The sequence below is a fragment of the Phocoena phocoena genome, chromosome 16 (assembly GCF_963924675.1).
Source record: "Phocoena phocoena chromosome 16, mPhoPho1.1, whole genome shotgun sequence".
NCBI classification, from domain to species: Eukaryota; Metazoa; Chordata; class Mammalia; order Artiodactyla; family Phocoenidae; genus Phocoena; species Phocoena phocoena.
In genome coordinates, this window is record NC_089234.1 from 29806550 (window position 1) to 29820343 (window position 13794).

A 13794-nucleotide genomic window follows, 5' to 3' on the forward strand; every position below is an offset into this window, starting at 1 on the left:
TACTGGTCATATACCCAGAGAAAACCATAATTCAAAAAGAGTCATGTACCACAATGTTCTTTGCAGCTCTATTTACAATAGCCAGGACATGGAAGCAACCTAAGTGTCCATCAACAGATGAATGGATAAAGAAGATATGTCACAAATATTCAATGGAATATTACTCAGCCATAAAAAGAAACGAAATTGAGTAATTTTTAGTGAGGTGGATGGACCTAGAATCTGTCAAACAGAATGAAGTAAGTCAGAAAGAGAAAAACAAATACTGCATGCTAACACATATATTTGGTATCTAAAAAAAAAAAAAAAATATATATATATATATATATATATATATATATATATATATATATATGGTTCTGGAGAACCTAGGGGCAGGACAGGAATAAAGACGCAGACGCAGAGAATGGATTTGAGGACATGCGGAGGGGGAAGGGTAAGCTGGGACGAAATAATAGAGTGGCATGACTTATATATACTACCAAATGTAAAATAGATTGTTAGTGGGAAGCAGCCGTATAGCACAGCAAGATCCGCTTGGTGCTTTGTGACCACCTAGAGGGGTGGAATAGGGAGGGTGAGAGGGAGATGCAAGAGGGAGGAGATATGGGGATATATATATATGTATAGCTGATTCACTTTGTTATAAAGCAGAAACTAACACACCATTGTAAAGCAATTATACTCCAATAAAGACGTTAAAAAAATAATTTTCTAGTAGCCACATTAAAAATAGGAGGGCTTCCCTGGTGGCGCAGTGGTTGAGAGTCCGCCTGCCGATGCAGGGGACACAGGTTCGTGCCCCGGTCCGGGAAGATCTCACATGCCGCGGAGCGGCTGGGCCCGTGAGCCGTGACCACTGAGCCTGCGCGTCCGGAGCCTGTGCTCCGCAACGGGAGTGGCCACAACGGTGAGAGGCCCGCGTACCGCAAAAAAATAAATAAATAAAATAGGAAAAAGAATTGTGCAAAATTCATTTTAATAACACATTTTATTTAACTCAATATATATCCAAAATTCTACCATTTTAACATATAATCAATATAAAAAATTAGTAATGAACTCTTTTACATTGTCTCTCTTTCTTACTGTCTTTGAAATTGGGGTTATAATTTACAATTAAAGTACATCTCATTTCAGACTGGCCATATAGCAAGAGCTCAATAACCGTATCTGGCAAATGGCAACATTATTGGACAACAGAATTCTAGACCCTAAATGATCCTAAAAACTTCTTAGCTTTTCTAATTACTAGCACATGATCTCAGGTAAGTTATTTAGCTTTTCTTTATCTGAATTACCTCCTTCATAACTAAGGAGAATAATAATAGTGTCTCCATCACGGAGCTGTTGTGAGGAATAAATGAGTTAATATGTATAAAGCATACAGAATAGTGGCTGGCACAGAGCAAGTGCTCATAAATTCAGTCCTCCCAGCTCTGTCACATAGGAAGGGCAGGAGTTTTCATCTCTTTTTTATACATAAGACATGAACATTTATTAAGCCCCTCAGTCTGTCAGGCTCAGAGCTAGAGGTCATGATCTCATTAAGTTCCCCAATAACCCAGTGAGGGAGAGACCATTGCCATGTTTTAATGATGAGGTCAGAGAGGTCATCTAACTTGTCCAAGGCCACACAGCAAGTACACGGCAGAGCAGGGATTCTAACCCAAGTCTGCTGACTCCAAAACTCTATTCTTTTCACTGAATTTTGTGGCTTGAGATGAAAAGAGGTGACCCAAGCTTTCAGAGCAGGTGGTGACGACTCTGGGCCTTGAGCCGCCACCTGAGTCCCCCAGGGCTCTCCCCTCCACCCAGCTGCCTGCCCAAGGGTAGACGTGTGGCCCCATAACAGGGTGCAGGGGACATTTCTGGTGGAGTGATCCTTCCAGGGATTCCTTCAAATTATATCTCTTCAGGTGGCTCTCCCAGTGTGCCAAGAAAACTGGGCCTTAGCGCCTGAGCCGAAGGTATAGAGGGTGTGGAGGGAATGAAAGTTTCTTAGCTTCACTAAACATACGTCACAACATCAGAACCCAATTCTTTCCCGGGTTCTGTCTAGTTTCTATGTCCTTGAATCCTCAATGCTTTGAAAGAAGGAAGTGGGTGCTCTGGCCAGAATAATACAGCAAAAGGATGTATCCAGGGGGCTCTCCCGGGGTGCCCCCTGCCCCAGACACTCTAATTCCACAGCCTGCAGGTGAGAGGCTCTCAGAGGAAAAGGATTTAAAAAAACAACAGGAACCTGGGTTACAGAGAGAAAGGGGAGGAAAGAGAGCTAGTGAGAGTGTTGGAGAACAGCAATGCAGCAAAAAGAGCTTTTAGCGATAATTAATAATTAACATTTCTAATGATGTCCTGGCGACAGGAAGAGGCCAGCACAGGGCTCTGGGGCAAGACTGGGGGCGATGGTGACCTCCAGGAGAGGACCGGCAGCCTGAGCCTCATTAACTTTCATGAGGGCCCCATGCAGCCCTTCATGCAGCCGGTGGGCTGCCTGCTGCTCAGATGGTCATTGTCATGACAATCTCGAGAAGGGGGAGCCTGGGGAGTGATTTAAGGGGAATAGGCTGCCAGTAGGAGAGGGTTCTAGGGAATTCCTTTTCTGGACTTACAGATCCAGCTCCTATGAAAGCCAGGTTTCCTTTGGCCAAGGCAAGCAGTGGAGGAAAATCATGTTCAAAGACAGAACATTCCTCGGGAGCAGCAAAGGAAGTGGGTAAAGACAGGGGAATGCCTGGAGTGGGGAGCTGTCGCAAGAGGGGGCAGGTACAGACAAAGCCAAGAATGGAAGGGACTGGTCACATGGTTATGGCTGTGACGGTAATGGTCAGACTGGATGGTGGATGGTCTCCCCCAAAACACCTGTGTTGAAGCCCTAACCCCATTGTGACTGCTTTTAGGGCCTTTACAGAAGAAATTAAGGTTAAATGAGGTCATAAGAGTGGGACCCCCCAGCCTGATAGGATTGGCGTCCTTATAAGAGGACACACCTGAGAGTCCCCTCCACCCCATGCACACACAGAAGGAAGGCCAGGTGAGGACACAGCTACAAGGTGGCCATCTGCAAGCCAGGAAGAGAGCTCTCACGAGAAACCGAGTCAGTCAGAGCCTTGATCTTGGACTTCCCAGCCTCCAGAACTATAGAAAATAAATGTCTGTTGTTTAAGCCACCCAGTCTATGGAATTTCCTTAGTGTGGCTTGAGCAGACTAATACAGCGATGGTTAAAGGGATTGTGGCAATCAGAAAACTAGTAATAGGCTCTCAGGTGACCAGCCATCTCAGTTTGCCCAAAACTGAGGGGTTTCCTGGGATACACGGCTTTCAGTGCTAACACTGGGACAGTCTCAGGCAAACCAGGATGGTTGGTCATCCTAGCTAGTAGCAGTAGCGGCAGTGATAGTAGTAGTAATGGTAATATTTGTAGTAGTAGTAATAGTAGTAGCATCACAGGTAGTCTAATAATTAGCTGATGCTTTATATTATATATATATCATATTTATGTTTATTCACTTTTCAGCTGCCTCATTCCTAAAGGATGGAGATGCTTTGAGCCCTCATACATATACAGTGCCTTATAGATACAAGCATTTTCACAAACACATCAGCTCTGCCAACTTGAGCCAACTCTTTGCCCCCCCAGATTCAAACTTGGCCCATTTTATCCCAAAGACCAATGTGACCTCAGCCAGCTGGAGGGGCTCTCTCCTGCCAAAGGCCCCATGGCTCTGAGGAGCCCTGGCTCCCTCACTAGGTGCCAGGCAGATGCCCAAGGTCTCCCCTTGGAGCTTCTGACCCCTTCCACCCATGTGAGGCCTGGGACTTTGCAGGCTTAGTGAACCCTCCAGGGGGTTCTGAGAAAGGGCAGCGCTCTAAGGACCCAACAGTAGCTCTGTCTACTGCTACGTATGTTTAATTTATTTGTTGTCACTTTTAAATTTGATATAATGTTGAATTTACAGAACAATCTCAAGAACTGTATAAACAAACTGTCATATCCCCTTTACTCAGATTCACCAATTATTCATATTTTGTCCGTTTCCGTAATAATTTCTCTCATTTTTAAAATCTAAAAGTAAAACAGAAAATAAGCTTTTCTAGTGTGGATGATACAGATTGACAGCAGGACATATATAATATGTAAGTAAATGCACCCATATATTGGGAGACATAAATACATTTTGGCAGCTCAGCACCAGCTTACTGTTAGAAATGTGCCATCATAACTTTGGTGGCAAAGATCATAGTGATCTGGGGCTAGGAGAAAAGGGAGTTGACTAGGATGAGAGTTAAGGAAGCTTTGGGGGTGATTGAAACGTTCTATATCCTGATCATGGTGGTAGATGCACAACATAGAAATCCATCTAAATGTACACTTACAACAGGTATATATTATTGTAGACAGTTTGTACTTCAACAAGGTTGATTTTTAAAATGTAACTTTTTTTTAAGTTTAGTGGCCTCTGAAGGACCCAGCAGAGGAAAACTGATGCCTGAAGAAGTATGGATTTTATGCCATTAATTATCACACATTTATATGGCCCTTCTTACATGTGAGGCTCTGTTCTAAGCACTTTACAAAAACTAACTCGTCTGATTGTCACAACAATCCTGCGGTGTAAGAGCAATCGTGGTCCCCATTTTACAGATCAGGAAGAGAAGTTACTGGTGGACAAGACGGCACAGCTAAAAGCAGCCACACATGACTCTGCACCAGGCAGGCTGGCACCGGAGCCCTGCTCTTCGACACTATGCTTAGCTGCTTCTTTACGTGATAGTGAGAAACCAGGTCCCTTCTAAACATGGACTGTCTGCCCCAAAGAGCCCCCCGCCCTTCCCCGAGCAGCTGGGACCAGCGGGCAGGCAGAGCAAAGCTGACTGTCCCAGGGGCTTCCACTGCTGCCTACCTACAACACCAGATTTTCCTCCACTCTCCTCCATCCTCGACACTCCCCAGGGCTGTCAGTCTCATCTCTAGGGCTTTCTATTTGCCAAATTTTAGGAAGCATCCACTGATGCATTTTAGCCTATTGCTGGAGACAGAGTTGGCCATTTAAGCCACTCTGTCTGTCCCCAACAGATACTAACAGAAAATAAATATATGCATGTGTGTGATTTCCTGAGGTTCTGTGTTTCAGAGGCTGGAATTTCCTTGTTACCTGTGTGCTTCCTGTAAGTCAGGGCTCTGTGGTGAGAGACAGCGGGACAAGGTTTCAGGAGACCTGGTTCAAGCATGAACTTTGCTACTGAATTGCCGTGTGACGTAGGACAAGTTACTTTCCTTCTCTGGGTCTCAGTTTTCATACCTAAAATAGCAGGAGATTAGATCAGATCAGAGGTTCTTGGCCTACGGATCCCTAGGAAGTCCATGGATGGGCTTCAAATGTTCTAGGAATTCCCCAAAATTTATATGCAGAGTGTTTTGTGCATGTGGTTAAAGAAACCCATAAAGTCTTCTGATTTTCAAAGGGATCTGCTATCACTTGAAAATTTCAGCATCACTCAGCTGCCAAAATCCTTTCTAGTTCTAAAATTCTAAGATTCTGTGTGTTAATCTAAGACGTTGTATTCCACTCCAGCCCGGAAACTTAATTTACAGAGAATGATAAAGAAGACCCAAGACATTCGTGGCAAAGTGAGGACTACCACATGGGTCTCCTGATTGAATCCAGTCTTTCTCACTCATTCATTCATTCAACATGTATCTATTACAATAATTATGTGTTACTCAAATGATACCTTTTGACATATGCCCAGAGTCTCTATAATGTTCCAGGGCATTAACTTTAACATTAACACAGACCAAGCACATAGCAAATATTTGGTGAATGAAACAGTGACCAGGAAAGATGACTAGGTGCCAGGAATGGGAATATGGAATGAAAAGGAGGAACCTCAAATCAGGAGACCTGAGTTTTAGCCCCAGCTTGGCTCCACACAAAGCCTCTTCCCCTCTGGCCTCCCTTTTTGCATCTGTAAAAGGAGGGAACTAGACAGCTAAGCTTTGAGGTCCCTTCTGGATTTAAGATTCCAGGATGTCAAAACTACCTCTGGCTATCCAGAAGGGTTCTGGGAAAGAGCAGTGCCTTAGAGCTCCCATCCCAGGGAAGTCTCTATCTATTGTTGAGTAACAAATTAGCCTAAACTTTAGCAACAAATATTTATTATCTCACACAGTTTCTAAGGGTCAGGAATCTGGGCAGTTGGTTCAGGCTCTCGCGTAAGGTTGCAATCAAGCTGTGGGCCAGAGTGGCAGTCCTCTGAAGGCTTGACTGCAGGTGGAGGTTCTGCTCCCAGGCTCACTCACATGGCTGTTGGCTGGAGGCCTCAGTTCCTTGCCCTATGGACTTCTACCTAGTGATGCTCATGCCATGGCAGTTGGCTTCCCCCAGAGCAAGCAATTTGAGAGAGAAAGAGGGTCACCAAGATGAAAGCTGCAATGCCTTTTTGTAACCTAACCAGGAAGTGACATGCTATGAATTGTGTTGTATTCTAGTGGTTATGCAGATCAATCCTGGCGTGATATAGGAGGGAGGTACACAGGTTGGAATATCGGGAGGTGGGGATCATTGAGGGCCATCTGGGAGGCTGGCTAACACACCCAGGCCAGAGCCAAATTCCACAAGGCCCCATTTAGACAAGGCCACCACTCATATTTTCTAGGAGTGCCCAGGCGGGAGAGTTCGGGCATGAGCCAGCCAGTATCATCAATGGAATGTCCTGCCTGCTCCTTTCCAAAGCAAGCTCAGGAATTCTGCAGGGCTCCTCGCTGAAACCCTGCTGCCCAGCATAGCCCTGCAAGGGTGAGAGCAGAGCTGTGTAGGGGGATCAGCAGGGACCACCCTAAATAACCTAGCAAAACCTCAACTAACCAGAGCAAAGTGAGCCAGGACACTCACCTAATTGGATTTTTTCTGTGTTCAACTACCCCACTCTGATAAATATGTCTAAATACTATGATTGATGATAAAGAGACAAACGACAGGAAAGTATATTGCTACTAAACATCTTTTAAAAACCTCCAAGCATCCATACCTATAAGCTTGTATACTCTCTACTTCTAAAGTATTGTCAAATCCTGCAAGTTCCAGAATTATCAGTGAATGATCTGCTACCTTTACTTTACTTTCAAAGGCAGAAAAGTGAAACAAAAATTTTAGGAAATTTTTAAAGATCAACATTTCTAACAATGGAGCCTTTCTACTGAACTTCCATCTGATTAGGAAATTAACCAGACCATTTCACTTCCTCAGTAAATGGGATTGAATTTCTTGTGGCTGGAACCCAGACTCGGTTCTCCCTTTCCCTGACATGGTCGGCACTTCCCACCCCGCCTTTCATTTCTCCCTCAGCCTGGAATTCTTGGTGAGCCTGGAGTGGGAGTGAGAAGATGTGGGTTCCAGTCTCTGTTCTGCCTCTTACATCTGGGGCATGTGGCCTCTCCAAGCTCCTTTTTCCTTGCTTATAGAAGGAGGAGATGAAAGTACATGATCCTTTGGGTGTCTTTCATGCCTAACTTCTAGGACTCCATACACTGACCTTCTCTCTCTGTCACTTTCTGAAATCCCACTGCTTTTTCAGAATGCAAGCAAAATGCTATCACCACCGTGAAGCCTCCTTTATCTCTGTGGACATAGTAATTTCTCCCTTCTCCATGACCCTGCAATTAACAGATGTTAACACATTGTTTTATGTATTAGGTATAATATATATGCACGCTTTGTCTCTCTGACCGGACTCTAAGCTCTTTGAGAACAGGGGCCTGGTCCTTCTCATCTTCATACCCCTTAGCGCTGCATCTAGCACACAGTAGGTGCACATACTGTAGTTTGAAGGAAGTCTGAAGAATGTTGTGACTTTGCAGCACACCCGTGTACTGGCTGCCCTCAGCCAGCAGGGGGAGCACGTTTGCTCCTTAAAAGAAGTGGCCAATTCTGAACCTTTTCTCTGTGGAGAGCTGATGGGTGGATTTACCTCTGAGGATGAGAGAGGCCCACTGCCTTGGATGAAGGCAGTGATGAGGGAGAGCCTGTTATTTCTGACTAAGAAGACACCATTTATTTTGCAACTTGGTAAACAGAATAACATCTCAAGAACAGAGAGCAACCTTCGTGATAAATTCAGAGCACGTCCAATCTCTAAGGCCTACATGGAGTTATAATGGGGATACATTCTTGATTAAACACTGTGTAACCTGGGGCATTAAGTCTATGATAAATTAGAGATAGGTACCTGCAACCTCATTTCTTTTAAGGATACTTAATTATAAAATTCTGTAACGAAATTACAGCCATATTAAAATGGTTTCTCACTGAAGAAAGGGTCTCAAAAGGTGAGACAATGTCGATAAGATAGGTACTGTGCTTTTAGGGTTTTCACTGCACGCTGCCGGAGATCAGAGAGAGGAGATAAAGCATCTGTCTCCCTTCAGGAAATAGCCACTTGGGGAAGGTGATCTCTCTCTTCACAAGCCTGCCGCCACAGAGCCTGGAGTGTCACGCAGCTAGGACCCTGTCCTGGAGAAGCTGTCTAGCTTCTCTTTAAGAGGAGGTCACCTGCCAGTAATGGGCAGCTCGGTAGTCACTCATAACTAAGTATAAATTACACCAGTCTTCTTATTCCAGTTCCCCTCCTGCAAAAATGGGGAAATATTCAGCCTGAGAATGTTGGTTGTATGTCAGAAGACGTCATAATTTTGGAGCACAAGATACTATGGGACAGGGAGGCCAGGGTGAGGAGCCGGTGAGGGAAGGCGTTGGGCAGCCGGAGGGTGGTATGGGGGACATGGAACAGAGGGGACACTGAGAGGTAGATGACTGTGTTGATAGCAACTGCCCCCGGATTTTTCAAAGAGCCTGCTCCGTCACCAGTCATTACATCGGACCATGTGCCCTGATTTGTCACTCAGAAAATACAGCTTCTCAGCTTTCCTGGTGCGTTAACACCTTCCCCACTATCTAGAAGCCAAAACATAGCAATCCTGATAGCCCGAGCTTGGGGTACTTGTTTCATTGCTCAGGCATTGAGAGCCCATCTCCTCGACCAGTAAAAAAGGAGTCGTCTTACTCCGCTCCTAGCAAACGTCCTGCTGAGTACATTGCCCTGCCTGGTGCACCGTGAGCCCTCAGCTGCTGCTGCCGCTGTAGCTATTGTTATTGCCATTGCTGCTGTTTTTATCGTTTTTGTTGCTGTTGTCGTCGGACCTGACACATAAGAGACCCTCAGTCAACACTGGCCGGTATAATTACGGAATCATTCTGTGTCCTGTATCCAGGGTCAGCCTGTGACACAAGGTCTCCTGCTCATTACTTACATCCACGTTAGCTTTTCACCCCTGAGCTGCCTAATTAGGAGCCCGAGAATGGTGTTGAAATAAACCAAGAAATCTGACACCAGCTGTGCTCCGCCTTCCCCCCCACCCCGCAACGCAGTCGCTGTGCAGACCAGAGCAGAGCTCCTTAGCAGGTGAGCGCTACTTCTAGGAATTAGATATTCTGGAGCATTGGGTGGAGACGGTTTGTAAGTGCCAGATGCCTTGTGGCAAAGCCCTGTCACATTCCAGCTATGTGACTTGGGGTAAGTCACTTAACCTCCTTTTTCTTTCTTCTCACCTGCAAAATAATTACCTTGCTCTTGAGGCTGCTATGAGGACCTGGTGTCACCGTGCCAAGATCAGTGCCGGATGCAGAGTGGGAATTCAATCAACATTAGCCTCCTTTCCTCCAGTCCCTTCTTCTGCCCCCCACACCCACCCTGAACCCCGGTAAAGTCCTAGAACATCAGAGCTGCATGGAATCTGAAAGCCCAGCCAGCTCAGTCTTATTTTTCCAGATTATGAAAAGATATACAGCGAGACAGAGGCAAGGCCAGAGGAGGGTCAGGTTGCCCTCTCCCAGTTCGTGCCCACCTTCGGTATCACCCTGTCACCAACTCACCGCAGCAGAACTGTCAACTCAGAGCTAAATCCTCCTGCTTTCATTTAATTGGGATTGTGGCTTTCCTCGTTCTCTGAAATTACATCAAGGAAGCTCTAATGACCATTAGCCACCATGGTTTTTCCTTTCTGAGGTCGCTCATGCCTTTGGCTATAAGCTCATCTGTACAAGCATTTGTACTCCCCTCATGTTTTCTGCAGACCTTAAGAATTGTGCCTGGGTCTGGGGCTCCCCTTACAAGTGCAGGACTCTAAATTCAAATTCACAAACCGGAGTCTGTTTTCTGGAGCACATCCAGTGTGGGTGAGTGAGAACCCTGAGATGCTCATCCACATTTCCAGGTTGTGAACGTGGTGGAAGCGGTAATAAAGTTGGAGAACAGAAGAGGTTCCAGGCCTGAATGACCAGTAAAGCCTCTTTTCAAATGACCAAGAGCAATATCTATAAGGTACAAGCTAATTACAAGAATTAACAACAACCACTACCAAGAAACACAGACCTTTCAACTATATCAAATGCTGAGGACCAGAAATGCAAGCCAGCTTATTTTTACTGCATCTAATATTTTACTATCTGTCAAATTAAACCAAGTCCTAGTACTGGCCTCAGTTCACTTCTGGTCCTGGACGTATAAGGGAGGCGTTTAAAAAAGAAGGGGGCAAGGAGGACAGGAAACCACAGGAGGGATAAGAGAACCTCTGACTGAAATGCATAAAATAGGAGTCAAAGGGCCTTTTCCCCCCTGCCTCCTTCTAATCATTCATCCAGTAAATATTTATGGAGCAATTACTTCCCAAGCACCGTACTAGGCACTGGGGATGCAGTGGTTCCTGCCACTGCAGAGCTGACATTCTTGGTGGCAAATATAGAGGACAAACAAGCCCTTAAACAGAGAAATAAGATAATCTCAGAGAGCGCGAAGCCGTGAGAAGGCAACGCGGTAAGTTAATGAGACAGCGAGGAACTGGGCTTGAGTAGGGGCCCCTCAGGTGGATGGTTGGAATAGCATCTTTGAGGATGTAACCTCTATAAGCCTAGACTTGTATGATGAGTAGCCCGTGATGAGTAAAGCTGAGAGAGCATTTCAGGCAGAAGGCAAAGCAAACGCAAAGGCCCTGAGTGAGGATGAGCTCGAAAAACAGAGAAGGTCAGAGTAGCTGCAGCCCGGGGAGCCAGGGCTGTGGGTTGAGATAGGACAGGTGGCAGTGGCCCGATGGCATAAGGCGTGGGGAGGAAGTAGATGTGGCCCGTGGGGTCAGACAAACCTGGCTTCGAATCCCAGCATTAAGATTTACCAGCAGCGTGACCTCGAGCAGATTGCTTAAGCTCTGAGCCCCAGCTTCCTCGTCTTTGAAATGGCGATGATGATAATAGGACCCACCTCAGGTGGTTAATGTGAGGAATAAATGAGAGGCACCATTGAAAGGGCTTAGCAGGGCACCTGGTATCCAGTTAGTGGTCAATAAGTTCCAACTTCTTCTTTCACGGACTTCTTATCACAGACTTCCAAGGTCATGGCTCACAGGCCCTAGGCCCAGTTTCAGCCGCCACCACTGAGAAAGCCACTAGGTGGCGGTCTTTCAAGCTTTTCTAGTTTCACCAGTTTCCGGTCATGACTTTTGTCCTTGTTTTCACCCAATAGGAAAGTGCAAAGGCCCAATCCTCCGAAGACTGATTGGGTACACGGTTATCGGAAATGTATAGAGAATATTTTCTGATTTCAGCAACAAAATGTAATGAAAAGAACACCAGGCTAAGAGCCAGGCTGAGTCAGATCTGGATTCTAGTCTCTACTTTACCTACAGGCCAATCAAGCTTAGCAATGCATTGATCCTTCTGGGCCTCAGTTTCCCCATCTACTTATATCACAGTATCACCGTGAGGCCCAAAGGAGGTACTGGGTGTGAATGGCTAGAGGCTGTACAAAGTGTGCTTGAATGGCAGTCCCAGGTGGTCACTTACTGGCTGTTTACTTAACCCCAGGTTTTTCATCTACAAAATGGGCATAATAATAGAATCGTAGGTTTGTTGGGACGATTAAAGCAGTCATAGCACACAAACAGCACCCAGCATGTGTCAGCGCAGCCTCGGTGTGAGCTGGCATCCTTTGTAAAGCACCGTTTAGGCAGATCAGCTTGTGAACACGGGCTGTGGTGGCTTTGGTTGCGCTGACTGCTGGGGACTGCAGAGAGAGAAGAACATTTGACAGAGGATGAGCTCTCAGAGGACCACGAAGAAGCAGAGAGACGGGAGAACTCCACATGGAGATGGGGAGGGAAGGTGCCCAGTCACCCAATCAGGGAACCATCTCCTGCCCCATAGTTCCCAAGCAGACCTTGCAGGATGCAGGAGGGGCATGTCTCCCCGGACCATTCCTGTTCCCTGTCTCTTTTGGCACCAGCTGGGCAGCAGTTCCCTGTGTATTGTAAGCTCCTTGAAGGCAGAGAAGGTCTTATTCATCGTTGTTCCTCCCCTGGCCTAACCCAGAGCCCACACCTAACAAGCTCTGGATAAATGCTTGCTGGTGACCCATCCATCCTGGGCCATGTGGGGAACCAATCACATCCCAGACAGCCCTGGGCTATGCACTGAGCCTGAACTCCTCCAGCCCGCCCTGGAAATTGGGTGCTCTGCCTATGAGATGGGGACGTTGATGACTCTGTGCTAATGTCCTCATCTGTAAATGTATGCGGAACATGTCAGAATCCCCAGCAGAAAGAGAAAAGGCACAGGCACCAGCTGGATTTCCTGGGCTCCCCACGTGCCCTGCACCTGCCCCTCCTGCCTGAAAGGCTCTTACGAGGGGGCACATGGCAGTGAGTGCCGTGCAATTGCTTAATGGCAGGGCATAGGTGTGAGGAGGAATCAGAGAATCACGGGGAAGGCGCGGGCACGTGGGACAGGCACGGCTGCCCCAAAGGAGCACCCACATTGCCAGCTCTGCTTTGCCACAGGAGAATTGTTGTTGGATGAGAAGGAGCGATCATTCCATCTTTCTGGTCTGTTTCCTCAAGTCCACTACAAAGAAAATATAAATACCCACTTCTTTGTCATAAAGGGCATAGTGCCGGGCCCACGGAAAGGGCTTAAATGCTTGTGGAATATCTTGATGAGACAGTGCCTCAGACACTGTAAATACTAAAGCAGCCCTGCTCAAACTTTTCTACCAAAGAATTCTAAAAGCAGAAGAAAGGATTATCACACACCCCACCCCAGGGCTCTGGGGGTCTCACCCAGCAGGAAGCCTGAAAGGTCTTTTGTCTAAAATATGCATGCCGTTTTGCATTGGAGTCCGTGATATATCCAAATGGATCGAAATGAAAAGTGTATTTTAAAAGTCTTACCAGCGAAATTACCTACCTCTCTTCCTCTCTCCCCCACCCCAGCACATCTTCTAGCAAAAAGGATAGTCCAGGAAGATGAGGCACTTTTATCTGGAGTAATTTGTGGTTCTGGAACACTCCCCAAACACCCCTGTTTCAGAAGCACAGTAAAAGAGCACAGGTTTAATTATTTGTATTTAATATTTTGGTGGGCCATCCTGTGCACCCTGCTTTACTTACTGATAGATAGAACACATGGTCTTTGTTTGTTTGGGTCCAATGGCCCCCTCAGGGTCCACAAGGAGCCCCTTCCCTGCAGGCTGCCCCACTCTCGGCCCCAGGCAGCAGGCAGTAATTGGACAGATCAGAAAACAAACAGCCTGCGGGCTCTCGCTCAGAACTCTACCCCAGTCTTCACGTCACCGTCACCGTCACCGCGGTTCCTGCTGCCTGACCTTCTGACCCCACCTCTGCAGGGCCTGCGCTCCCCTCCCTGGCCCAGCCCCTGGGCCTGCCTTTGAGCTCTTGCCTGCC